Genomic DNA, 24,647 nt, shown 5'->3' with positions numbered 1-24,647 from the left:
TTGTCGTGTGTTGTGTTGTTTTTTCTTGTCTTGTATTGTCTTGTCTTGTCTTGTCTTCTCTTGTCTTGTATTGTCTTGTCTTGTCTTGTCGTGTCTTATCTTGTCTTGTCTTGTCTTGTCTTGTCTTGTCTTGTCTTGTCTTGTCTTGTCTTGTTTTGTCTTGTCTTGTCTTGTCTTGTCTTGTCTTGTCTTGTCTTGTCTTGTCTTGTCTTGTCTTGTCTTGTCTTGTCTTGTCTTGTCTTGTCTTGTCTTGTCTTGTCTTGTTTTGTCTTGTTTTGTCTTGTCTTGTCTTGTGTTGTTTTGTCGTGTCATGTCTTGTCTTGTCTTGTCTTGTCTTGTCTTGTCTTGTCTTGTCTTGTCTTGTCTTGTCTTGTCTTGTCTTGTGTTGTGTTGTTTTGCCTTGTCTTGTTGTGTATTGTCATGTCTTATATTGTCTTGTCTTGTCTTGTCTTGCCTTGTCTTGTCATGTCTTGTCTTGTCTTATTTTGTCTTGTCTTGTATTGTCTTGTTTTGTCATGTAATGTCATGTCGTGTGTTGTGTTGTTTTTTCTTGTCTTGTATTGTCTTGTCTTGTCTTGTCTTGTCTTGTCTTGTATTGTCTTGTCTTTTCTTGTCGTGTCTTGTCGTGTCTTATCTTGTCTTGTCTTGTCTTGTCTTGTCTTGTCTTGTCTTGTCTTGTCTTGTCTTGTCTTGTCTTGTCTTGTCTTGTCTTGTTTTGTCTTGTCTTGTCTTGTCTTGTCTTGTCTTGTCTTGTCTTGTCTTGTCTTGTCTTGTCTTGTCTTGTCTTGTCTTGTCTTGTCTTGTCTTGTCTTGTCTTGTCTTGTCTTGTCTTGTCTTGTCTTGTCTTGTCTTGTCTTGTCTTGTCTTGTCTTGTCTTGTCTTGTCTTGTCTTGTCTTGTCTTGTCTTGTCTTGTCTTGTCTTGTCTTGTCTTGTCTTGTCTTGTCTTGTCTTGTCTTGTCTTGTCTTGTCTTGTCTTGTTTTGTCTTGTTTTGTCTTGTCTTGTCTTGTGTTGTTTTGTCGTGTCATGTCTTGTCTTGTCTTGTCTTGTCCTGTCCTGTCGTGTGTTGTGTTGTTTTGTCTTGTCTTGTCATGTCATGTCATGTCGTGTCTTGTGTTGCTTTGTCTTGTCTTGTCTTGTCTTGTCTTGTGTTGCCTCGTCTTGTCTTGTCTTGTCTTGTCTTGTCCTGTCCTGACGTGTGTTGTGTTGTTTTGTCTTGTCTTGTCATGTCGTGTGTTGTGTTGTTTTGTCTTGTCTTGTCTTGTCATGTCGTGTGTTGTGTTGTTTTGTCTTGTCTTGTCTTGTCTTGTTTTGTCTTGTCTTGTGTTGTTTTGTCGTGTCATGTCTTGTCTTGTCTTGTCCTGTCCTGTCGTGTGTTGTGTTGTTTTGTTTTGTCTTGTCTTGTCATGTCATGTCATGTCGTGTCTTGTGTTGCTTTGTCTTGTCTTATCTTGTCTTGTCATGTCTTGTCTTGTCTTGTCTTGTCTTGTCTTGTCTTGTCTTGTCTTGTCTTGTCTTGTCTTGTCTTGTCTTGTCTTGTCTTGTCTTGTCTTGTCTTGTCTTGTCTTGTCTTGTCTTGTCTTGTCCTGTCCTGTCTTGTCTTGTCTTGTCCTGTCCTGTCGTGTGTTGTGTTGTTTTGTCTTGTCTTGTCATGTCATGTCATGTCGTGTCTTGTGTTGCTTTGTCTTGTCTTGTCTTGTCTTGTCTTGTGTTGCCTCGTCTTGTCTTGTCTTGTCTTGTCTTGTCCTGTCCTGACGTGTGTTGTGTTGTTTTGTCTTGTCTTGTCATGTCGTGTGTTGTGTTGTTTTGTCTTGTCTTGTCTTGTCATGTCGTGTGTTGTGTTGTTTTGTCTTGTCTTGTCTTGTCTTGTTTTGTCTTGTCTTGTGTTGTTTTGTCGTGTCATGTCTTGTCTTGTCTTGTCTTGTCCTGTCCTGTCGTGTGTTGTGTTGTTTTGTCTTGTCTTGTCATGTCGTGTGTTGTGTTGTTTTGTCTTGTCTTGTCTTGTCATGTCGTGTGTTGTGTTGTTTTGTCTTGTCTTGTCTTGTCTTGTTTTGTCTTGTCTTGTGTTGTTTTGTCGTGTCATGTCTTGTCTTGTCTTGTCTTGTCTTGTCTTGTCCTGTCCTGTCGTGTGTTGTGTTGTTTTGTCTTGTCTTGTCTTGTCATGTCATGTCATGTCGTGTCTTGTGTTGCTTTGTCTTGTCTTATCTTGTCTTGTCATGTCTTGTCTTCTCTTGTCTTGTCTTGTCTTGTCTTGTCTTGTCTTGTCTTGTCTTGTCTTGTCTTGTCTTGTCTTGTCTTGTCTTGTCTTGTCTTGTCTTGTCTTGTCTTGTCTTGTCTTGTCTTGTCTTGTCTTGTCTTGTCTTGTCTTGTCTTGTCTTGTCTTGTCTTGTCTTGTCTTGTCTTGTCTTGTCTTGTCTTGTCTTGTCTTGTCTTGTCTTGTCTTGTCTTGTCTAGTCTTGTCCTGTCTTGTCTTGTCCTGTCCTGTCTTGTCTTGTCTTGTCATATCTTGTCTTGTCTTGTCTTGTCTTGCTTTGTCTTGTCATGTCTTATCTTGTCTTGTCTTGTCTTGTCTTGTCCTGTCCTGTCTTGTCTTGTCTTGTCATATCTTGTCTTGTCTTGTCTTGTCTTGTCTTGCTTTGTCTTGCTTTGTCTTGTCATGTCTTATCTTGTCTTGTCTTGTCTTGTCTTGTCTTGTCTTGTCTTGCTTTGTCTTGTCATGTCTTATCTTGTCTTGTCTTGTCTTGTCTTGTCCTGTCCTGTCGTGTGTTGTTTTGTATTGTCTTGTCTTGTGTTGTTTTGTCGTGTCATGCCTTGTCTTGTCCTGTCCTGTCGTGTGTTGTGTTGTTTTGTCTTGTCTTGTCATGTCATGTCATGTCGTGTCTTGTGTTGCTTTGTCTTGTCTTGTCTTGTCTTGTCATGTCGTGTGTTGTGTTGTTTTGTCTTGTCATGTCTTGTCTTGTTTTGTCTTGTCATGTCTTGTCTTGTCTTGTCTTGTCTTGTCTTGTCTTGTCTTGTCTTGTCATGACATGTCATGTCATATCGTGTGTTGTGTTGTTTTGTCTTGTCTTGTCTTGTCTTGTCTTGTCTTGTCTTGTCTTGTCTTGTCTTGTCTCGTCTTATCTTGTCTTATCTTGTCTTGTCTTGTCTTGTCTTGTCTTGTCTCATCTTGTCTTGTCTTGTCTTGTCTTGTCTTGTCTTGTCCTGTCCTGTCTTGTCTTGTCTTGTCATGTCTTGTCTTGTCTTGTCTTGTCTTGTCTTGTCTTGTCTTGTCTCGTCTTGTCTTGTCTTGTCTTGTTTTGTCTTGTCTTGTCTCGTCTTGTCTTGTCTTGTCTTGTTTTGTCTTGTCTTGTCTTGTCCTGTCCTGACGTGTGTTGTCTTGTCTTGTTTGTCTTGTCTTGTCTTGTCTTGTCTTGTCCTGTCCTGTCTTGTCTTGTCTTGTCATGTCTTGTCTTGTCTTGTCTTGTCTTGTCTTGTCTTGTCTTGTTTTGTCTCGTCTTGTCTTGTGTTGTCTTGTCTTGTCTTGTGTTGCCTCGTCTTGTCTTGTCTTGTCTTGTCTTGTCTTGTCTTGTCTTGTCTTGTCTTGTCTTGTCTTGTCTTGTCTTGTCTTGTCTTGTCTTGTCTTGTCTTGTCTTGTCTTGTCTTGTCTTGTCTTGTCTTGTCTTGTCATGTCATGTCATGTCATATCGTGTGTTGTGTTGTTTTGTCTTGTCTTGTCTTGTCTTGTCTTGTCTTGTCTTGTCTTGTCTTGTCTTGTCTTGTCTTGTCTTGTCTTGTCTTGTCTTGTCTTGTCTTGTCTTGTCTTGTCTTGTCTTGTCTTGTCTTGTCTTGTCATGTCTTGTCATGTCTTGTCTTGTCTTGTCTTGTCTAGTCTTGTCTTGTCTTGTCTTGTCTTGTCTTGTCTTGTCTTGTGTTGTGTTGTTTTGCCTTGTCTTGTTGTGTATTGTCATGTCTTATATTGTCTTGTCTTGTCTTGTCTTGTCTTGCCTTGTCTTGTCATGTCTTGTCTTGTCTTGTTTTGTCTTGTCTTGTATTGTCTTGTTTTCTCATGTAATGTCATGTCGTGTGTTGTGTTGTTTTGTCTTGTCTTGTTGTGTATTGTCATGTCTTATTTTGTCTTGTCTTGTCTTGTCTTGTCTTGTCTTGTCTTGTCTTGTGTTGTGTTGTTTTGTCTTGTCTTGTTGTGTATTGTCATGTCTTATTTTGTCTTGTCTTGTCTTGTCTTGTCTTGTCTTGTCATGTCTTGTCTTGTCTTGTTTTGTCTTGTCTTGTATTGTCTTGTTTTCTCATGTAATGTCATGTCGTGTGTTGTGTTGTTTTGTCTTGTCTTGTGTTGTTTTGTCGTGTCATGTCTTGTCTTGTCTTGTCTTGTCCTGTCCTGTCCTGTCGTGTGTTGTGTTGTTTTGTCTTGTCTTGTCATGTCATGTCATGTCGTGTCTTGTGTTGCTTTGTCTTGTCTTGTCTTGTCTTGTCATGTGGTGTGTTGTGTTGTTTTGTCTTGTCTTGTTGTGTATTGTCATGTCTTATATTGGCTTGTCTTGTCTTGTCTTGTCATGTCATGTCATGTCGTGTGTTGTGTTGTTTTGTCTTGTCTTGTCTTGTCTTGTCTTGTCATGTCGTGTGTTGTATTGTTTTGTCTTGTCTTGTCATGTCGTGTGTTGTGTTGTTTTGTCTTGTCTTGTGTTGTTTTGTCGTGTCATGTCTTGTCTTGTCTTGTCCTGTCCTGTCGTGTGTTGTGTTGTTTTGTCTTGTCTTGTCTTGTCTAGTTTTGTCTTGTCTTGTCTTGTCTTGCTTTATGTTGTCTTGTTTTGTCATGTAATGTCATGTCGTGTGTTGTGTTGTTTTGTCTTGTCTTGTGTTGTTTTGTCGTGTCATGTCTTGTCTTGTCTTGTCTTGTCTTGTCCTGTCCTGTCGTGTGTTGTGTTGTTTTGTCTTGTCTTGTCTTGTCATGTCATGTCATGTCGTGTCTTGTGTTGCTTTGTCTTGTCTTTTCTTCTCCTTGTCTTGTGTTGTTTTGTCCTGTCCTGACGTGTGTTTTGTTGTTTTGTCTTGTCATGTCTTGTCTTGTCTTGTGATGTCATGTCATGTCGTGTGTTGTGTTGTTTTGTCTTGTCTTGTCATGTCGTGTGTTGTGTTGCTTTGTCTTGTCTTGCTGTGTATTGTCATGTCTTATATTGTCTTGTCTTGTCATGTCATGTCATGTGGTGTGTTGTGTTGTTTTGTCTTGTCTTGTCATGTCGTGTGTTGTGTTGCTTTGTCTTGTCTTGCTGTGTATTGTCATGTCTTATATTGTCTTGTCTTGTCATGTCATGTCATGTCGTGTGTTGTGTTGTTTTGTCTTGTCTTGTTTTGTCTTCTCATGTCATGTCTTGTCTTGTCTTGTCATGTCTTGTCTTGTCTTGTCCTGTCCTGTCCTGTCTTGTCTTGTCTTGTCTTGTCTTGTCTTGTCTCGTCTTGTCTTGTCTTGTCTTGTCTTGTCTTGTCTTGTCCTGTCCTGACGTGTGTTGTGTTGTTTTGTCTTGTCTTGTTTTGTCTTGTCTTGTTTTGTCGTGTCTTGTATTGTCTTGTTTTGTCATGTAATGTCATGTCGTGTGTTGTGTGGTTTTGTCTTGTCTTGTGTTGTTTTGTCGTGTCATGTCTTGTCTTGTCTTGTCTTCTCCTGTCCTGTCGTGTGTTGTGTTGTTTTGTCTTGTCTTGTCATGTCATGTCATGTCGTGTCTTGTGTTGCTTTGTCTTGTCTTGTCTTGTCATGTCGTGTGTTGTGTTGTTTTGTCTTGTCTTGTTGTGTATTGTCATGTCTTATATTGTCTTGTCTTGTCTTGTGATGTCATGTCATGTCGTGTGTTGTGTTGTTTTGTCTTGTCTTGTCATGTCGTGTGTTGTGTTGTTTTGTCTTGTCTTGCTGTGTATTGTCATGTCTTATATTGTCTTGTCTTGTATTGTCATGTCATGTCATGTCGTGTGTTGTGTTGTTTTGTCTTGTCTTGTTTTGTCTTCTCATGTCATGTCTTGTCTTGTCTTGTCTTGTCTTGTCTTGTCTTGTCTTGTCTTGTCTTGTCATGTCTTGTCTTGTCATGTCCTATCTTGTCTTGTCTTGTCTTGTGTTGCCTCGTCTTGTCTTGTCTTGTCTTGTCCTGTCCTGACGTGTGTTGTGTTGTTTTGTCTTGTCTTGCTTTGTCTTGCCATGTCCTATCTTGTCTTGTCATGTCTTGTCTTGTCTTGTCTTGTCTTGTCCTGTCCTGTCGTGTGTTGTGTTGTTTTGTCTTGTCTTGTCATGTCATGTCATGTCGTGTCTTGTGTTGCTTTGTCTTGTCTTGTCTTGTCTTGTCTTGTCTTGTCATGTCTTGTCTTGTCTTGTCTTGTCTTGTCTTGTCCTGTCCTGTCGTGTGTTGTGTTGTTTTGTCTTGTCTTGTCTTGTCTAGTTTTGTCTTGTCTTGTCTTGTCTTGCTTTATGTTGTCTTGTTTTGTCATGTAATGTCATGTCGTGTGTTGTGTTGTTTTGTCTTGTCTTGTGTTTTTTTGTCGTGTCATGTCTTGTCTTGTCTTGTCTTGTCTTGTCCTGTCCTGTCGTGTGTTGTGTTGTTTTGTCTTGTCATGTCTTGTCTTGTCTTGTCTTGTCTTGTCTTGTCTTGTCTTGTCTTGTCTTGTCTTGTCTTGTCTTGTGTTGTGTTGTTTTGCCTTGTCTTGTTGTGTATTGTCATGTCTTATATTGTCTTGTCTTGTCTTGTCTTGTCTTGTCTTGTCATGTCTTGTCTTGTCTTGTTTTGTCTTGTCTTGTATTGTCTTGTTTTCTCATGTAATGTCCTGTCGTGTGTTGTGTTGTTTTGTATTGTCTTGTGTTGTTTTGTCGTGTCATGTCTTGTCTTGTCTTGTCTTGTCCTGTCCTGTCGTGTGTTGTGTTGTTTTGTCTTGTCTTGTCATGTCATGTCATGTCGTGTCTTGTGTTGCTTTGTCTTGTCTTGTCTTGTCTTGTCATGTCGTGTGTTGTGTTGTTTTGTCTTGTCTTGTTGTGTATTGTCATGTCTTATATTGTCTTGTCTTGTCTTGTCTTGTCATGTCATGTCATGTCGTGTGTTGTGTTGTTTTGTCTTGTCTTGTCTTGTCATGCCGTGTGTTGTGTTGTTTTGTCTTGTCTTGTGTTGTTTTGTCGTGTCATTTCTTGTCTTGTCTTGTCCTGTCCTGTCGTGTGTTGTGTTGTTTTGTCTTGTCTTGTCTTGTCTAGTTTTGTCTTGTCTTGTCTTGTCTTGTTTTATGTTGTCTTGTTTTGTCATGTAATGTCATGTCGTGTGTTGTGTTGTTTTGTCTTGTCTTGTGTTGTTTTGTCGTGTCATGTCTTGTCTTGTCTTGTCTTGTCCTGTCCTGTCGTGTGTTGTGTTGTTTTGTCTTGTCTTGTCATGTCATGTCATGTCGTGTCTTGTGTTGCTTTGTCTTGTCTTTTTTTCTCCTTGTCTTGTGTTGTTTTGTCCTGTCCTGACGTGTGTTTTGTTGTTTCGTCTTGTCATGTCTTGTCTTGTCTTGTGATGTCATGTCATGTCGTGTGTTGTGTTGTTTTGTCTTGTCTTGTCATGTCGTGTGTTGTGTTGTTTTGTCTTGTCTTGCTGTGTATTGTCATGTCTTATATTGTCTTGTCTTGTCATGTCATGTCATATCATGTCGTGTGTTGTTTTGTCTTGTCTTGTTTTGTCTTGTCATGTCTTATCTTGTCTTGTCATGTCATGTCATGTCATGTGCTGTGTTGTGATGTTTTGTCTTGTCTTGTCATGTCTTGTCTTGTCTTGTCTTGTCTTGTCTTGTCTTGTCTTGTCTTGTCTTGTCTTGTCTTGTCTTGTCTTGTCTTGTCTTGTCTTGTCCTGTCCTGTCTTGTCTTGTCTTGTCATATCTTGTCTTGTCTTGTCTTGTCTTGTCTTGTCTTGTCTTGCTTTGTCTTGTCATGTCTTATCTTGTCTTGTCTTGTCTTGTCTTGTCTTTTCTTGTCTTGTCTTGTCTTGTCTTGTCTTGTCCTGTCCTGACGTGTGTTGTGTTGTTTTGTCTTGTCTTGTTTTGTCTTGTCTTGTGTTGTTTTGTCCTGTCCTGACGTGTGTTGTGTTGTTTTGTCTTGTCTTGTGATGTCATGTCATGTCGTGTGTTGAGTTGTTGTGTCTTGTCTTGTCTTGTCATGTCTTGTCTTGTCTTGTCTTGTCTTGTCTTGTCTTGCCTTGTCTTGTCTTGTTTTGTCTTGTCTTGTTTTATGTTGTCTTGTCCTGTCTTGTTGTGTCATGTAATGTCTTGTCGTGTGTTGTGTTGTTTTTTCTTGTCTTGTATTGTCTTGTCTTGTCTTGTCTTGTCTTGTCTTGTCTTGTCTTGTATTGTCTTGTCTTTTCTTGTCGTGTCTTATCTTGTCTTGTCTTGTCTTGTCTTGTCTTGTCTTGTCTTGTCTTGTCTTGTCTTGTCTTGTCTTGTTTTGTCTTGTCTTGTCTTGTCTTGTCTTGTCTTGTCTTGTCTTGTCTTGTCTTGTCTTGTCTTGTCTTGTCTTGTCTTGTCTTGTCTTGTCTTGTCTTGTCTTGTCTTGTCTTGTTTTGTCTTGTTTTGTCTTGTCTTGTCTTGTGTTGTTTTGTCGTGTCATGTCTTGTCTTGTCTTGCCTTGTCTTGTCTTGTCTTGTCTTGTGTTGTGTTGTTTTGCCTTGTCTTGTTGTGTATTGTCATGTCTTATATTGTCTTGTCTTGTCTTGTCTTGCCTTGTCTTGTCATGTCTTGTCTTGTCTTGTTTTGTCTTGTCTTGTATTGTCTTGTTTTGTCATGTAATGTCATGTCGTGTGTTGTGTTGTTTTTTCTTGTCTTGTATTGTCTTGTCTTGTCTTGTCTTGTCTTGTCTTGTATTGTCTTGTCTTTTCTTGTCGTGTCTTGTCGTGTCTTATCTTGTCTTGTCTTGTCTTGTCTTGTCTTGTCTTGTCTTGTCTTGTCTTGTCTTGTTTTGTCTTGTCTTGTCTTGTCTTGTCTTGTCTTGTCTTGTCTTGTCTTGTCTTGTCTTGTCTTGTCTTGTCTTGTCTTGTCTTGTCTTGTCTTGTCTTGTCTTGTCTTGTCTTGTCTTGTCTTGTCTTGTTTTGTCTTGTTTTGTCTTGTCTTGTCTTGTCTTGTTTTGTCTTGTCTTGTCTTGTCTTGTCTTGTCTTGTCTTGTCTTGTCTTGTCTTGTCTTGTCTTGTCTTGTCTTGTCTTGTCTTGTCTTGTCTTGTCTTGTCTTGTCTTGTCTTGTCTTGTCTTGTCTTGTCTTGTCTTGTCTTGTCTTGTCTTGTCTTGTCTTGTCTTGTCTTGTCTTGTCTTGTCTTGTCTTGTCTTGTCTTGTCTTGTTTTGTCTTGTTTTGTCTTGTCTTGTCTTGTGTTGTTTTGTCGTGTCATGTCTTGTCTTGTCTTGTCTTGTCCTGTCCTGTCGTGTGTTGTGTTGTTTTGTCTTGTCTTGTCATGTCATGTCATGTCGTGTCTTGTGTTGCTTTGTCTTGTCTTGTCTTGTCTTGTCTTGTGTTGCCTCGTCTTGTCTTGTCTTGTCTTGTCTTGTCCTGTCCTGACGTGTGTTGTGTTGTTTTGTCTTGTCTTGTCATGTCGTGTGTTGTGTTGTTTTGTCTTGTCTTGTCTTGTCATGTCGTGTGTTGTGTTGTTTTGTCTTGTCTTGTCTTGTCTTGTTTTGTCTTGTCTTGTGTTGTTTTGTCGTGTCATGTCTTGTCTTGTCTTGTCTTGTCTTGTCTTGTCCTGTCCTGTCGGGTGTTGTGTTGTTTTGTCTTGTCTTGTCTTGTCATGTCATGTCATGTCGTGTCTTGTGTTGCTTTGTCTTGTCTTATCTTGTCTTGTCATGTCTTGTCTTGTCTTGTCTTGTCTTGTCTTGTCTTGTCTTGTCTTGTCTTGTCTTGTCTTGTCTTGTCTTGTCTTGTCTTGTCTTGTCTTGTCTTGTCTTGTCTTGTCTTGTCTTGTCTTGTCTTGTCTTGTCTTGTCTTGTCTTGTCTTGTCTTGTCTTGTCTTGTCTTGTCTTGTCTTGTCTTGTCCTGTCCTGTCTTGTCTTGTCTTGTCATATCTTGTCTTGTCTTGTCTTGTCTTGTCTTGTCTTGTCTTGCTTTGTCTTGTCATGTCTTATCTTGTCTTGTCTTGTCTTGTCTTGTCTTGTCTTGTCTTGCTTTGTCTTGTCATGTCTTATCTTGTCTTGTCTTGTCTTGTGTTGTTTTGTATTGTCTTGTCTTGTGTTGTTTTGTCGTGTCATGCCTTGTCTTGTCCTGTCCTGTCGTGTGTTGTGTTGTTTTGTCTTGTCTTGTCATGTCATGTCATGTCGTGTCTTGTGTTGCTTTGTCTTGTCTTGTCTTGTCTTGTCATGTCGTGTGTTGTGTTGTTTTGTCTTGTCATGTCTTGTCTTGTTTTGTCTTGTCATGTCTTGTCTTGTCTTGTCATATCTTGTCTTATCTTGTCTTGTCTTGTCTTGCTTTGTCTTGCTTTGTCTTGTCATGTCTTATCTTGTCTTGTCTTGTCTTGTCTTGTCTTGTCTTGTCTTGCTTTGTCTTGTCATGTCTTATCTTGTCTTGTCTTGTCTTGTCTTGTCTTGTCCTGTCCTGTCGTGTGTTGTTTTGTATTGTCTTGTCTTGTGTTGTTTTGTCGTGTCATGCCTTGTCTTGTCCTGTCCTGTCGTGTGTTGTGTTGTTTTGTCTTGTCTTGTCATGTCATGTCATGTCGTGTCTTGTGTTGCTTTGTCTTGTCTTGTCTTGTCTTGTCATGTCGTGTGTTGTGTTGTTTTGTCTTGTCATGTCTTGTCTTGTTTTGTCTTGTCATGTCTTGTCTTGTCTTGTCTTGTCTTGTCTTGTCTTGTCTTGTCTTGTCTTGTCATGACATGTCATGTCATATCGTGTGTTGTGTTGTTTTGTCTTGTCTTGTCTTGTCTTGTCTTGTCTCGTCTTATCTTGTCTTATCTTGTCTTGTCTTGTCTTGTCTTGTCTTGTCTCATCTTGTCTTGTCTTGTCTTGTCTTGTCCTGTCCTGTCTTGTCTTGTCTTGTCATGTCTTGTCTTGTCTTGTCTTGTCTTGTCTTGTCTTGTGTTGTTTTGCCTTGTCTTGTTGTGTATTGTCATGTCTTATATTGTCTTGTCTTGTCTTGTCTTGTCTTGTCTTGCCTTGTCTTGTCATGTCTTGTCTTGTCTTGTTTTGTCTTGTCTTGTATTGTCTTGTCTTGTCATGTCATGTCATGTCGTGTCTTGTGTTGCTTTGTCTTGTCTTGTCTTGTCTTGTCATGTCGTGTGTTGTGTTGTTTTGTCTTGTCATGTCTTGTCTTGTTTTGTCTTGTCATGTCTTGTCTTGTCTTGTCTTGTCTTGTCTTGTCTTGTCTTGTCTTGTCTTGTCATGACATGTCATGTCATATCGTGTGTTGTGTTGTTTTGTCTTGTCTTGTTTTGTCTTGTCTTGTCTCGTCTTGTCTTGTCTTGTCTTGTTTTGTCTTGTCTTGTCTTGTCCTGTCCTGACGTGTGTTGTCTTGTCTTGTTTGTCTTGTCTTGTCTTGTCTTGTCTTGTCCTGTCCTGTCTTGTCTTGTCTTGTCATGTCTTGTCTTGTCTTGTCTTGTCTTGTCTTGTCTTGTTTTGTCTCGTCTTGTCTTGTCTTGTCTTGTCTTGTCTTGTGTTGCCTCGTCTTGTCTTGTCTTGTCTTGTCTTGTCTTGTCTTGTCTTGTCTTGTCCTGTCCTGTCTTGTTTTGTCTTGTCCTGTCCTGCCGTGTGTTGTGTTGTTTTGTCTTGTCTTGTCATGTCATGTCATGTCGTGTCTTGTGTTGCTTTGTCTTGTCTTGTCTTGTCTTGTCTTGTGTTGCCTCGTCTTGTCTTGTCTTGTCTTGTCTTGTCCTGTCCTGACGTGTGTTGTGTTGTTTTGTCTTGTCTTGTCATGTCGTGTGTTGTGTTGTTTTGTCTTGTCTTGTCTTGTCATGTCGTGTGTTGTGTTGTTTTGTCTTGTCTTGTCTTGTCTTGTTTTGTCTTGTCTTGTGTTGTTTTGTCGTGTCATGTCTTGTCTTGTCTTGTCTTGTCCTGTCCTGTCGTGTGTTGTGTTGTTTTGTCTTGTCTTGTCATGTCGTGTGTTGTGTTGTTTTGTCTTGTCTTGTCTTGTCATGTCGTGTGTTGTGTTGTTTTGTCTTGTCTTGTCTTGTCTTGTTTTGTCTTGTCTTGTGTTGTTTTGTCGTGTCATGTCTTGTCTTGTCTTGTCTTGTCTTGTCTTGTCCTGTCCTGTCGTGTGTTGTGTTGTTTTGTCTTGTCTTGTCTTGTCATGTCATGTCATGTCGTGTCTTGTGTTGCTTTGTCTTGTCTTATCTTGTCTTGTCATGTCTTGTCTTCTCTTGTCTTGTCTTGTCTTGTCTTGTCTTGTCTTGTCTTGTCTTGTCTTGTCTTGTCTTGTCTTGTCTTGCTTTGTCTTGCTTTGTCTTGTCATGTCTTATCTTGTCTTGTCTTGTCTTGTCTTGTCTTGTCTTGTCTTGCTTTGTCTTGTCATGTCTTATCTTGTCTTGTCTTGTCTTGTCTTGTCTTGTCCTGTCCTGTCGTGTGTTGTTTTGTATTGTCTTGTCTTGTCATGTCATGTCATGTCGTGTCTTGTGTTGCTTTGTCTTGTCTTGTCTTGTCTTGTCATGTCGTGTGTTGTGTTGTTTTGTCTTGTCATGTCTTGTCTTGTTTTGTCTTGTCATGTCTTGTCTTGTCTTGTCTTGTCTTGTCTTGTCTTGTCTTGTCTTGTCATGACATGTCATGTCATATCGTGTGTTGTGTTGTTTTGTCTTGTCTTGTCTTGTCTTGTCTTGTCTTGTCTTGTCTTGTCTTGTCTCGTCTTATCTTGTCTTATCTTGTCTTGTCTTGTCTTGTCTTGTCTTGTCTCATCTTGTCTTGTCTTGTCTTGTCTTGTCTTGTCTTGTCCTGTCCTGTCTTGTCTTGTCTTGTCATGTCTTGTCTTGTCTTGTCTTGTCTTGTCTTGTCTTGTCTTGTCTCGTCTTGTCTTGTCTTGTCTTGTTTTGTCTTGTCTTGTCTCGTCTTGTCTTGTCTTGTCTTGTTTTGTCTTGTCTTGTCTTGTCCTGTCCTGACGTGTGTTGTCTTGTCTTGTTTGTCTTGTCTTGTCTTGTCTTGTCTTGTCCTGTCCTGTCTTGTCTTGTCTTGTCATGTCTTGTCTTGTCTTGTCTTGTCTTGTCTTGTCTTGTCTTGTTTTGTCTCGTCTTGTCTTGTCTTGTCTTGTCTTGTCTTGTGTTGCCTCGTCTTGTCTTGTCTTGTCTTGTCTTGTCTTGTCTTGTCTTGTCTTGTCTTGTCTTGTCTTGTCTTGTCTTGTCTTGTCTTGTCTTGTCTTGTCTTGTCTTGTCTTGTCTTGTCATGTCATGTCATGTCATATCGTGTGTTGTGTTGTTTTGTCTTGTCTTGTCTTGTCTTGTCTTGTCTTGTCTTGTCTTGCTTTGTCTTGTCATGTCTTATCTTGTCTTGTCTTGTCTTGTCTTGTCTTGTCCTGTCCTGTCGTGTGTTGTTTTGTATTGTCTTGTCTTGTCATGTCATGTCATGTCGTGTCTTGTGTTGCTTTGTCTTGTCTTGTCTTGTCTTGTCATGTCGTGTGTTGTGTTGTTTTGTCTTGTCATGTCTTGTCTTGTTTTGTCTTGTCATGTCTTGTCTTGTCTTGTCTTGTCTTGTCTTGTCTTGTCTTGTCTTGTCATGACATGTCATGTCATATCGTGTGTTGTGTTGTTTTGTCTTGTCTTGTTTTGTCTTGTCTTGTCTCGTCTTGTCTTGTCTTGTCTTGTTTTGTCTTGTCTTGTCTTGTCCTGTCCTGACGTGTGTTGTCTTGTCTTGTTTGTCTTGTCTTGTCTTGTCTTGTCTTGTCCTGTCCTGTCTTGTCTTGTCTTGTCATGTCTTGTCTTGTCTTGTCTTGTCTTGTCTTGTCTTGTTTTGTCTCGTCTTGTCTTGTCTTGTCTTGTCTTGTCTTGTGTTGCCTCGTCTTGTCTTGTCTTGTCTTGTCTTGTCTTGTCTTGTCTTGTCTTGTCCTGTCCTGTCTTGTTTTGTCTTGTCCTGTCCTGCCGTGTGTTGTGTTGTTTTGTCTTGTCTTGTCATGTCATGTCATGTCGTGTCTTGTGTTGCTTTGTCTTGTCTTGTCTTGTCTTGTCTTGTGTTGCCTCGTCTTGTCTTGTCTTGTCTTGTCTTGTCCTGTCCTGACGTGTGTTGTGTTGTTTTGTCTTGTCTTGTCATGTCGTGTGTTGTGTTGTTTTGTCTTGTCTTGTCTTGTCATGTCGTGTGTTGTGTTGTTTTGTCTTGTCTTGTCTTGTCTTGTTTTGTCTTGTCTTGTGTTGTTTTGTCGTGTCATGTCTTGTCTTGTCTTGTCTTGTCCTGTCCTGTCGTGTGTTGTGTTGTTTTGTCTTGTCTTGTCATGTCGTGTGTTGTGTTGTTTTGTCTTGTCTTGTCTTGTCATGTCGTGTGTTGTGTTGTTTTGTCTTGTCTTGTCTTGTCTTGTTTTGTCTTGTCTTGTGTTGTTTTGTCGTGTCATGTCTTGTCTTGTCTTGTCTTGTCTTGTCTTGTCCTGTCCTGTCGTGTGTTGTGTTGTTTTGTCTTGTCTTGTCTTGTCATGTCATGTCATGTCGTGTCTTGTGTTGCTTTGTCTTGTCTTATCTTGTCTTGTCATGTCTTGTCTTCTCTTGTCTTGTCTTGTCTTGTCTTGTCTTGTCTTGTCTTGTCTTGTCTTGTCTTGTCTTGTCTTGTCTTGTCTTGCTTTGTCTTGCTTTGTCTTGTCATGTCTTATCTTGTCTTGTCTTGTCTTGTCTTGTCTTGTCTTGTCTTGCTTTGTCTTGTCATGTCTTATCTTGTCTTGTCTTGTCTTGTCTTGTCTTGTCCTGTCCTGTCGTGTGTTGTTTTGTATTGTCTTGTCTTGTCATGTCATGTCATGTCGTGTCTTGTGTTGCTTTGTCTTGTCTTGTCTTGTCTTGTCATGTCGTGTGTTGTGTTGTTTTGTCTTGTCATGTCTTGTCTTGTTTTGTCTTGTCATGTCTTGTCTTGTCTTGTCTTGTCTTGTCTTGTCTTGTCTTGTCTTGTCATGACATGTCATGTCATATCGTGTGTTGTGTTGTTTTGTCTTGTCTTGTCTTGTCTTGTCTTGTCTTGTCTTGTCTTGTCTTGTCTCGTCTTATCTTGTCTTATCTTGTCTTGTCTTGTCTTGTCTTGTCTTGTCTCATCTTGTCTTGTCTTGTCTTGTCTTGTCTTGTCTTGTCCTGTCCTGTCTTGTCTTGTCTTGTCATGTCTTGTCTTGTCTTGTCTTGTCTTGTCTTGTCTTGTCTTGTCTCGTCTTGTCTTGTCTTGTCTTGTTTTGTCTTGTCTTGTCTCGTCTTGTCTTGTCTTGTCTTGTTTTGTCTTGTCTTGTCTTGTCCTGTCCTGACGTGTGTTGTCTTGTCTTGTTTGTCTTGTCTTGTCTTGTCTTGTCTTGTCCTGTCCTGTCTTGTCTTGTCTTGTCATGTCTTGTCTTGTCTTGTCTTGTCTTGTCTTGTCTTGTCTTGTTTTGTCTCGTCTTGTCTTGTCTTGTCTTGTCTTGTCTTGTGTTGCCTCGTCTTGTCTTGTCTTGTCTTGTCTTGTCTTGTCTTGTCTTGTCTTGTCTTGTCTTGTCTTGTCTTGTCTTGTCTTGTCTTGTCTTGTCTTGTCTTGTCTTGTCTTGTCTTGTCATGTCATGTCATGTCATATCGTGTGTTGTGTTGTTTTGTCTTGTCTTGTCTTGTCTTGTCTTGTCTTGTCTTGTCTTGTCTTGTCTTGTCTTGTCTTGTCTTGTCTTGTCTTGTCTTGTCTTGTCTTGTCTTGTCATGTCTTGTCTTGTCTTGTCTTGTCTTGTCTTGTCTTGTCTTGTCTTGTCTTGTCTTGTCTTGTCTTGTCTTGTGTTGTGTTGTTTTGCCTTGTCTTGTTGTGTATTGTCATGTCTTATATTGTCTTGTCTTGTCTTGTCTTGTCTTGCCTTGTCTTGTCATGTCTTGTCTTGTCTTGTTTTGTCTTGTCTTGTATTGTCTTGTTTTCTCATGTAATGTCATGTCGTGTGTTGTGTTGTTTTGTCTTGTCTTGTTGTGTATTGTCATGTCTTATTTTGTCTTGTCTTGTCTTGTCTTGTCTTGTCTTGTCTTGTGTTGTGTTGTTTTGTCTTGTCTTGTTGTGTATTGTCATGTCTTATTTTGTCTTGTCTTGTCTTGTCTTGTCTTGTCTTGTCATGTCTTGTCTTGTCTTGTTTTGTCTTGTCTTGTATTGTCTTGTTTTCTCATGTAATGTCATGTCGTGTGTTGTGTTGTTTTGTCTTCTCTTGTGTTGTTTTGTCGTGTCATGTCTTGTCTTGTCCTGTCTTGTCCTGTCCTGTCCTGTCGTGTGTTGTGTTGTTTTGTCTTGTCTTGTCATGTCATGTCATGTCGTGTCTTGTGTTGCTTTGTCTTGTCTTGTCTTGTCTTGTCATGTGGTGTGTTGTGTTGTTTTGTCTTGTCTTGTTGTGTATTGTCATGTCTTATATTGGCTTGTCTTGTCTTGTCTTGTCATGTCATGTCATGTCGTGTGTTGTGTTGTTTTGTCTTGTCTTGTCTTGTCTTGTCTTGTCATGTCGTGTGTTGTATTGTTTTGTCTTGTCTTGTCATGTCGTGTGTTGTGTTGTTTTGTCTTGTCTTGTGTTGTTTTGTCGTGTCATGTCTTGTCTTGTCTTGTCCTGTCCTGTCGTGTGTTGTGTTGTTTTGTCTTGTCTTGTCTTGTCTAGTTTTGTCTTGTCTTGTCTTGTCTTGCTTTATGTTGTCTTGTTTTGTCATGTAATGTCATGTCGTGTGTTGTGTTGTTTTGTCTTGTCTTGTGTTGTTTTGTCGTGTCATGTCTTGTCTTGTCTTGTCTTGTCTTGTCCTGTCCTGTCGTGTGTTGTGTTGTTTTGTCTTGTCTTGTCTTGTCATGTCATGTCATGTCGTGTCTTGTGTTGCTTTGTCTTGTCTTTTCTTCTCCTTGTCTTGTGTTGTTTTGTCCTGTCCTGACGTGTGTTTTGTTGTTTTGTCTTGTCATGTCTTGTCTTGTCTTGTGATGTCATGTCATGTCGTGTGTTGTGTTGTTTTGTCTTGTCTTGTCATGTCGTGTGTTGTGTTGCTTTGTCTTGTCTTGCTGTGTATTGTCATGTCTTATATTGTCTTGTCTTGTCATGTCATGTCATGTCGTGTGTTGTGTTGTTTTGTCTTGTCTAGTCATGTCGTGTGTTGTGTTGCTTTGTCTTGTCTTGCTGTGTATTGTCATGTCTTATATTGTCTTGTCTTGTCATGTCATGTCATGTCGTGTGTTGTGTTGTTTTGTCTTGTCTTGTTTTGTCTTCTCATGTCATGTCTTGTCTTGTCTTGTCTTGTCTTGTCTTGTCTTGTCCTGTCCTGTCCTGTCTTGTCTTGTCTTGTCTTGTCTTGTCTTGTCTCGTCTTGTCTTGTCTTGTCTTGTCTTGTCTTGTCTTGTCCTGTCCTGACGTGTGTTGTGTTGTTTTGTCTTGTCTTGTTTTGTCTTGTCTTGTTTTGTCGTGTCTTGTATTGTCTTGTTTTGTCATGTAATGTCATGTCGTGTGTTGTGTGGTTTTGTCTTGTCTTGTGTTGTTTTGTCGTGTCATGTCTTGTCTTGTCTTGTCTTCTCCTGTCCTGTCGTGTATTGTGTTGTTTTGTCTTGTCTTGTCATGTCATGTCATGTCGTGTCTTGTGTTGCTTTGTCTTGTCTTGTCTTGTCATGTCGTGTGTTGTGTTGTTTTGTCTTGTCTTGTTGTGTATTGTCATGTCTTATATTGTCTTGTCTTGTCTTGTGATGTCATGTCATGTCGTGTGTTGTGTTGTTTTGTCTTGTCTTGTCATGTCGTGTGTTGTGTTGTTTTGTCTTGTCTTGCTGTGTATTGTCATGTCTTATATTGTCTTGTCTTGTATTGTCATGTCATGTCATGTCGTGTGTTGTGTTGTTTTGTCTTGTCTTGTTTTGTCTTCTCATGTCATGTCTTGTCTTGTCTTGTCTTGTCTTGTCTTGTCTTGTCTTGTCATGTCTTGTCTTGTCATGTCCTATCTTGTCTTGTCTTGTCTTGTGTTGCCTCGTCTTGTCTTGTCTTGTCTTGTCCTGTCCTGACGTGTGTTGTGTTGTTTTGTCTTGTCTTGCTTTGTCTTGCCATGTCCTATCTTGTCTTGTCATGTCTTGTCTTGTCTTGTCTTGTCTTGTCCTGTCCTGTCGTGTGTTGTGTTGTTTTGTCTTGTCTTGTCATGTCATGTCATGTCGTGTCTTGTGTTGCTTTGTCTTGTCTTGTCTTGTCTTGTCTTGTCTTGTCATGTCTTGTCTTGTCTTGTCTTGTCTTGTCTTGTCCTGTCCTGTCGTGTGTTGTGTTGTTTTGTCTTGTCTTGTCTTGTCTAGTTTTGTCTTGTCTTGTCTTGTCTTGCTTTATGTTGTCTTGTTTTGTCATGTAATGTCATGTCGTGTGTTTTGTTGTTTTGTCTTGTCTTGTGTTTTTTTGTCGTGTCATGTCTTGTCTTGTCTTGTCTTGTCTTGTCCTGTCCTGTCGTGTGTTGTGTTGTTTTGTCTTGTCATGTCTTGTCTTGTCTTGTCTTGTCTTGTCTTGTCTTGTCTTGTCTTGTCTTGTCTTGTCTTGTCTTGTCTTGTGTTGTGTTGTTTTGCCTTGTCTTGTTGTGTATTGTCATGTCTTATATTGTCTTGTCTTGTCTTGTCTTGTCTTGTCATGTCTTGTCTTGTCTTGTTTTGTCTTGTCTTGTATTGTCTTGTTTTCTCATGTAATGTCCTGTCGTGTGTTGTGTTGTTTTGTATTGTCTTGTGTTGTTTTGTCGTGTCATGTCTTGTCTTGTCTTGTCTTGTCCTGTCCTGTCGTGTGTTGTGTTGTTTTGTCTTGTCTTGTCATGTCATGTCATGTCGTGTCTTGTGTTGCTTTGTCTTGTCTTGTCTTGTCTTGTCATGTCGTGTGTTGTGTTGTTTTGTCTTGTCTTGTTGTGTATTGTCATGTCTTATATTGTCTTGTCTTGTCTTGTCTTGTCATGTCATGTCATGTCGTGTGTTGTGTTGTTTTGTCTTGTCTTGTCTTGTCATGCCGTGTGTTGTGTTGTTTTGTCTTGTCTTGTGTTGTTTTGTCGTGTCATTTCTTGTCTTGTCTTGTCCTGTCCTGTCGTGTGTTGTGTTGTTTTGTCTTGTCTTGTCTTGTCTAGTTTTGTCTTGTCTTGTCTTGTCTTGTTTTATGTTGTCTTGTTTTGTCATGTAATGTCATGTCGTGTGTTGTGTTGTTTTGTCTTGTCTTGTGTTGTTTTGTCGTGTCATGTCTTGTCTTGTCTTGTCTTGTCCTGTCCTGTCGTGTGTTGTGTTGTTTTGTCTTGTCTTGTCATGTCATGTCATGTCGTGTCTTGTGTTGCTTTGTCTTGTCTTTTCTTCTCCTTGTCTTGTGTTGTTTTGTCCTGTCCTGACGTGTGTTTTGTTGTTTCGTCTTGTCATGTCTTGTCTTGTCTTGTGATGTCATGTCATGTCGTGTGTTGTGTTGTTTTGTCTTGTCTTGTCATGTCGTGTGTTGTGTTGTTTTGTCTTGTCTTGCTGTGTATTGTCATGTCTTATATTGTCTTGTCTTGTCATGTCATGTCATATCATGTCGTGTGTTGTTTTGTCTTGTCTTGTTTTGTCTTGTCATGTCTTATCTTGTCTTGTCATGTCATGTCATGTCATGTGCTGTGTTGTGATGTTTTGTCTTGTCTTGTCATGTCTTGTCTTGTCTTGTCTTGTCTTGTCTTGTCTTGTCTTGTCTTGTCTTGTCTTGTCTTGTCTTGTCTTGTCTTGTCTTGTCTTGTCTTGTCCTGTCCTGTCTTGTCTTGTCTTGTCATATCTTGTCTTGTCTTGTCTTGTCTTGTCTTGTCTTGTCTTGCTTTGTCTTGTCATGTCTTATCTTGTCTTGTCTTGTCTTGTCTTGTCTTTTCTTGTCTTGTCTTGTCTTGTCTTGTCTTGTCCTGTCCTGACGTGTGTTGTGTTGTTTTGTCTTGTCTTGTTTTGTCTTGTCTTGTGTTGTTTTGTCCTGTCCTGACGTGTGTTGTGTTGTTTTGTCTTGTCTTGTGATGTCATGTCATGTCGTGTGTTGAGTTGTTGTGTCTTGTCTTGTCTTGTCATGTCTTGTCTTGTCTTGTCTTGTCTTGTCTTGCCTTGTCTTGTCTTGTTTTGTCATGTCTTGTTTTATGTTGTCTTGTCCTGTCTTGTTGTGTCATGTAATGTCTTGTCGTGTGTTGTGTTGTTTTTTCTTGTCTTGTATTGTCTTGTCTTGTCTTGTCTTGTCTTGTCTTGTCTTGTATTGTCTTGTCTTTTCTTGTCGTGTCTTATCTTGTCTTGTCTTGTCTTGTCTTGTCTTGTCTTGTCTTGTCTTGTCTTGTCTTGTTTTGTCTTGTCTTGTCTTGTCTTGTCTTGTCTTGTCTTGTCTTGTCTTGTCTTGTCTTGTCTTGTCTTGTCTTGTCTTGTCTTGTCTTGTCTTGTCTTGTCTTGTCTTGTCTTGTCTTGTCTTGTCTTGTCTTGTCTTGTCTTGTTTTGTCTTGTTTTGTCTTGTCTTGTCTTGTGTTGTTTTGTCGTGTCATGTCTTGTCTTGTCTTGTCTTGTCTTGTCTTGTCTTGTCTTGTGTTGTGTTGTTTTGCCTTGTCTTGTTGTGTATTGTCATGTCTTATATTGTCTTGTCTTGTCTTGTCTTGTCTTGCCTTGTCTTGTCATGTCTTGTCTTGTCTTGTTTTGTCTTGTCTTGTATTGTCTTGTTTTGTCATGTAATGTCATGTCGTGTGTTGTGTTGTTTTTTCTTGTCTTGTATTGTCTTGTCTTGTCTTGTCTTGTCTTGTCTTGTCTTGTCTTGTATTGTCTTGTCTTTTCTTGTCGTGTCTTGTCGTGTCTTATCTTGTCTTGTCTTGTCTTGTCTTGTCTTGTCTTGTCTTGTCTTGTCTTGTCTTGTTTTGTCTTGTCTTGTCTTGTCTTGTCTTGTCTTGTCTTGTCTTGTCTTGTCTTGTCTTGTCTTGTCTTGTCTTGTCTTGTCTTGTCTTGTCTTGTCTTGTCTTGTCTTGTCTTGTCTTGTCTTGTCTTGTCTTGTCTTGTCTTGTCTTGTCTTGTCTTGTCTTGTCTTGTCTTGTCTTGTCTTGTCTTGTCTTGTCTTGTCTTGTCTTGTCTTGTTTTGTCTTGTTTTGTCTTGTCTTGTCTTGTGTTGTTTTGTCGTGTCATGTCTTGTCTTGTCTTGTCTTGTCTTGTCTTGTTTTGTCTTGTCTTGTCTTGTCTTGTCTTGTCTTGTCTTGTCTTGTCTTGTCTTGTCTTGTCTTGTCTTGTCTTGTCTTGTCTAGTCTTGTCTTGTCTTGTCTTGTCTTGTCTTGTCTTGTCTTGTCTTGTCTTGTCTTGTCTTGTCTTGTCTTGTCTTGTCTTGTCTTGTCTTGTCTTGTCTTGTCTTGTTTTGTCTTGTTTTGTCTTGTCTTGTCTTGTGTTGTTTTGTCGTGTCATGTCTTGTCTTGTCTTGTCTTGTCCTGTCCTGTCGTGTGTTGTGTTGTTTTGTCTTGTCTTGTCATGTCATGTCATGTCGTGTCTTGTGTTGCTTTGTCTTGTCTTGTCTTGTCTTGTCTTGTGTTGCCTCGTCTTGTCTTGTCTTGTCTTGTCTTGTCCTGTCCTGACGTGTGTTGTGTTGTTTTGTCTTGTCTTGTCATGTCGTGTGTTGTGTTGTTTTGTCTTGTCTTGTCTTGTCATGTCGTGTGTTGTGTTGTTTTGTCTTGTCTTGTCTTGTCTTGTTTTGTCTTGTCTTGTGTTGTTTTGTCGTGTCATGTCTTGTCTTGTCTTGTCTTGTCCTGTCCTGTCGTGTGTTGTGTTGTTTTGTCTTGTCTTGTCTTGTCATGTCATGTCATGTCGTGTCTTGTGTTGCTTTGTCTTGTCTTATCTTGTCTTGTCATGTCTTGTCTTGTCTTGTCTTGTCTTGTCTTGTCTTGTCTTGTCTTGTCTTGTCTTGTCTTGTCTTGTCTTGTCTTGTCTTGTCTTGTCTTGTCTTGTCTTGTCTTGTCTTGTCTTGTCTTGTCTTGTCTTGTCTTGTCTTGTCTTGTCTTGTCTTGTCTTGTCTTGTCTTGTCTTGTCTTGTCTTGTCTTGTCCTGTCCTGTCTTGTCTTGTCTTGTCATATCTTGTCTTGTCTTGTCTTGTCTTGTCTTGTCTTGTCTTGCTTTGTCTTGTCATGTCTTATCTTGTCTTGTCTTGTCTTGTCTTGTCTTGTGTTGTTTTGCCTTGTCTTGTTGTGTATTGTCATGTCTTATATTGTCTTGTCTTGTCTTGTCTTGTCTTGCCTTGTCTTGTCATGTCTTGTCTTGTCTTGTTTTGTCTTGTCTTGTATTGTCTTGTCTTGTCATGTCATGTCATGTCGTGTCTTGTGTTCGTGTCTTGTCTTGTCTTGTCATATCTTGTCTTATCTTGTCTTGTCTTGTCTTGCTTTGTCTTGCTTTGTCTTGTCATGTCTTATCTTGTCTTGTCTTGTCTTGTCTTGTCTTGTCTTGTCTTGCTTTGTCTTGTCATGTCTTATCTTGTCTTGTCTTGTCTTGTCTTGTCTTGTCCTGTCCTGTCGTGTGTTGTTTTGTATTGTCTTGTCTTGTGTTGTTTTGTCGTGTCATGCCTTGTCTTGTCCTGTCCTGTCGTGTGTTGTGTTGTTTTGTCTTGTCTTGTCATGTCATGTCATGTCGTGTCTTGTGTTGCTTTGTCTTGTCTTGTCTTGTCTTGTCATGTCGTGTGTTGTGTTGTTTTGTCTTGTCATGTCTTGTCTCGTTTTGTCTTGTCATGTCTTGTCTTGTCTTGTCTTGTCTTGTCTTGTCTTGTCATGACATGTCATGTCATATCGTGTGTTGTGTTGTTTTGTCTTGTCTTGTCTTGTCTTGTCTTGTCTTGTCTTGTCTCGTCTTATCTTGTCTTATCTTGTCTTGTCTTGTCTTGTCTTGTCTTGTCTCATCTTGTCTTGTCTTGTCTTGTCTTGTCCTGTCCTGTCTTGTCTTGTCTTGTCATGTCTTGTCTTGTCTTGTCTTGTCTTGTCTTGTGTTGTTTTGCCTTGTCTTGTTGTGTATTGTCATGTCTTATATTGTCTTGTCTTGTCTTGTCTTGTCTTGCCTTGTCTTGTCATGTCTTGTCTTGTCTTGTTTTGTCTTGTCTTGTATTGTCTTGTCTTGTCATGTCATGTCATGTCGTGTCTTGTGTTGCTTTGTCTTGTCTTGTCTTGTCTTGTCATGTCGTGTGTTGTGTTGTTTTGTCTTGTCATGTCTTGTCTTGTTTTGTCTTGTCATGTCTTGTCTTGTCTTGTCTTGTCTTGTCTTGTCTTGTCTTGTCTTGTCATGACATGTCATGTCATATCGTGTGTTGTGTTGTTTTGTCTTGTCTTGTTTTGTCTTGTCTTGTCTCGTCTTGTCTTGTCTTGTCTTGTTTTGTCTTGTCTTGTCTTGTCCTGTCCTGACGTGTGTTGTCTTGTCTTGTTTGTCTTGTCTTGTCTTGTCTTGTCTTGTCCTGTCCTGTCTTGTCTTGTCTTGTCATGTCTTGTCTTGTCTTGTCTTGTCTTGTCTTGTCTTGTTTTGTCTCGTCTTGTCTTGTCTTGTCTTGTCTTGTCTTGTGTTGCCTCGTCTTGTCTTGTCTTGTCTTGTCTTGTCTTGTCTTGTCTTGTCTTGTCTTGTCTTGTCTTGTCTTGTCTTGTCTTGTCTTGTCTTGTCTTGTCTTGTCTTGTCTTGTCTTGTCTTGTCTTGTCTTGTCATGTCATGTCATGTCATATCGTGTGTTGTGTTGTTTTGTCTTGTCTTGTCTTGTCTTGTCTTGTCTTGTCTTGTCTTGTCTTGTCTTGTCTTGTCTTGTCTTGTCTTGTCTTGTCTTGTCTTGTCTTGTCTTGTCTTGTCTTGTCTTGTCTTGTCTTGTCTTGTCTTGTCATGTCTTGTCTTGTCTTGTCTTGTCTTGTCTTGTCTTGTCTTGTCTTGTCTTGTCTTGTCTTGTCTTGTCTTGTCTTGTCTTGTCTTGTGTTGTTTTGCCTTGTCTTGTTGTGTATTGTCATGTCTTATATTGTCTTGTCTTGTCTTGTCTTGTCTTGCCTTGTCTTGTCATGTCTTGTCTTGTCTTGTTTTGTCTTGTCTTGTATTGTCTTGTTTTCTCATGTAATGTCATGTCGTGTGTTGTGTTGTTTTGTCTTGTCTTGTTGTGTATTGTCATGTCTTATTTTGTCTTGTCTTGTCTTGTCTTGTCTTGTCTTGTCTTGTGTTGTGTTGTTTTGTCTTGTCTTGTTGTGTATTGTCATGTCTTATTTTGTCTTGTCTTGTCTTGTCTTGTCATGTCTTGTCTTGTCTTGTTTTGTCTTGTCTTGTATTGTCTTGTTTTCTCATGTAATGTCATGTCGTGTGTTGTGTTGTTTTGTCTTGTCTTGTGTTGTTTTGTCGTGTCATGTCTTGTCTTGTCTTGTCTTGTCCTGTCCTATCCTGTCGTGTGTTGTGTTGTTTTGTCTTGTCTTGTCATGTCATGTCATGTCGTGTCTTGTGTTGCTTTGTCTTGTCTTGTCTTGTCTTGTCATGTCGTGTGTTGTGTTGTTTTGTCTTGTCTTGTTGTGTATTGTCATGTCTTATATTGGCTTGTCTTGTCTTGTCTTGTCATGTCATGTCATGTCGTGTGTTGTGTTGTTTTGTCTTGTCTTGTCTTGTCTTGTCTTGTCTTGTCTTGTCT

The sequence above is a fragment of the Zeugodacus cucurbitae genome, chromosome X (genome assembly GCF_028554725.1).
Source record: "Zeugodacus cucurbitae isolate PBARC_wt_2022May chromosome X, idZeuCucr1.2, whole genome shotgun sequence".
NCBI lineage: Eukaryota > Metazoa > Arthropoda > Insecta > Diptera > Tephritidae > Zeugodacus > Zeugodacus cucurbitae.
The sequence above is the reverse complement of the archived record's forward strand: the minus strand, read 5'-3'. Positions refer to the sequence as shown.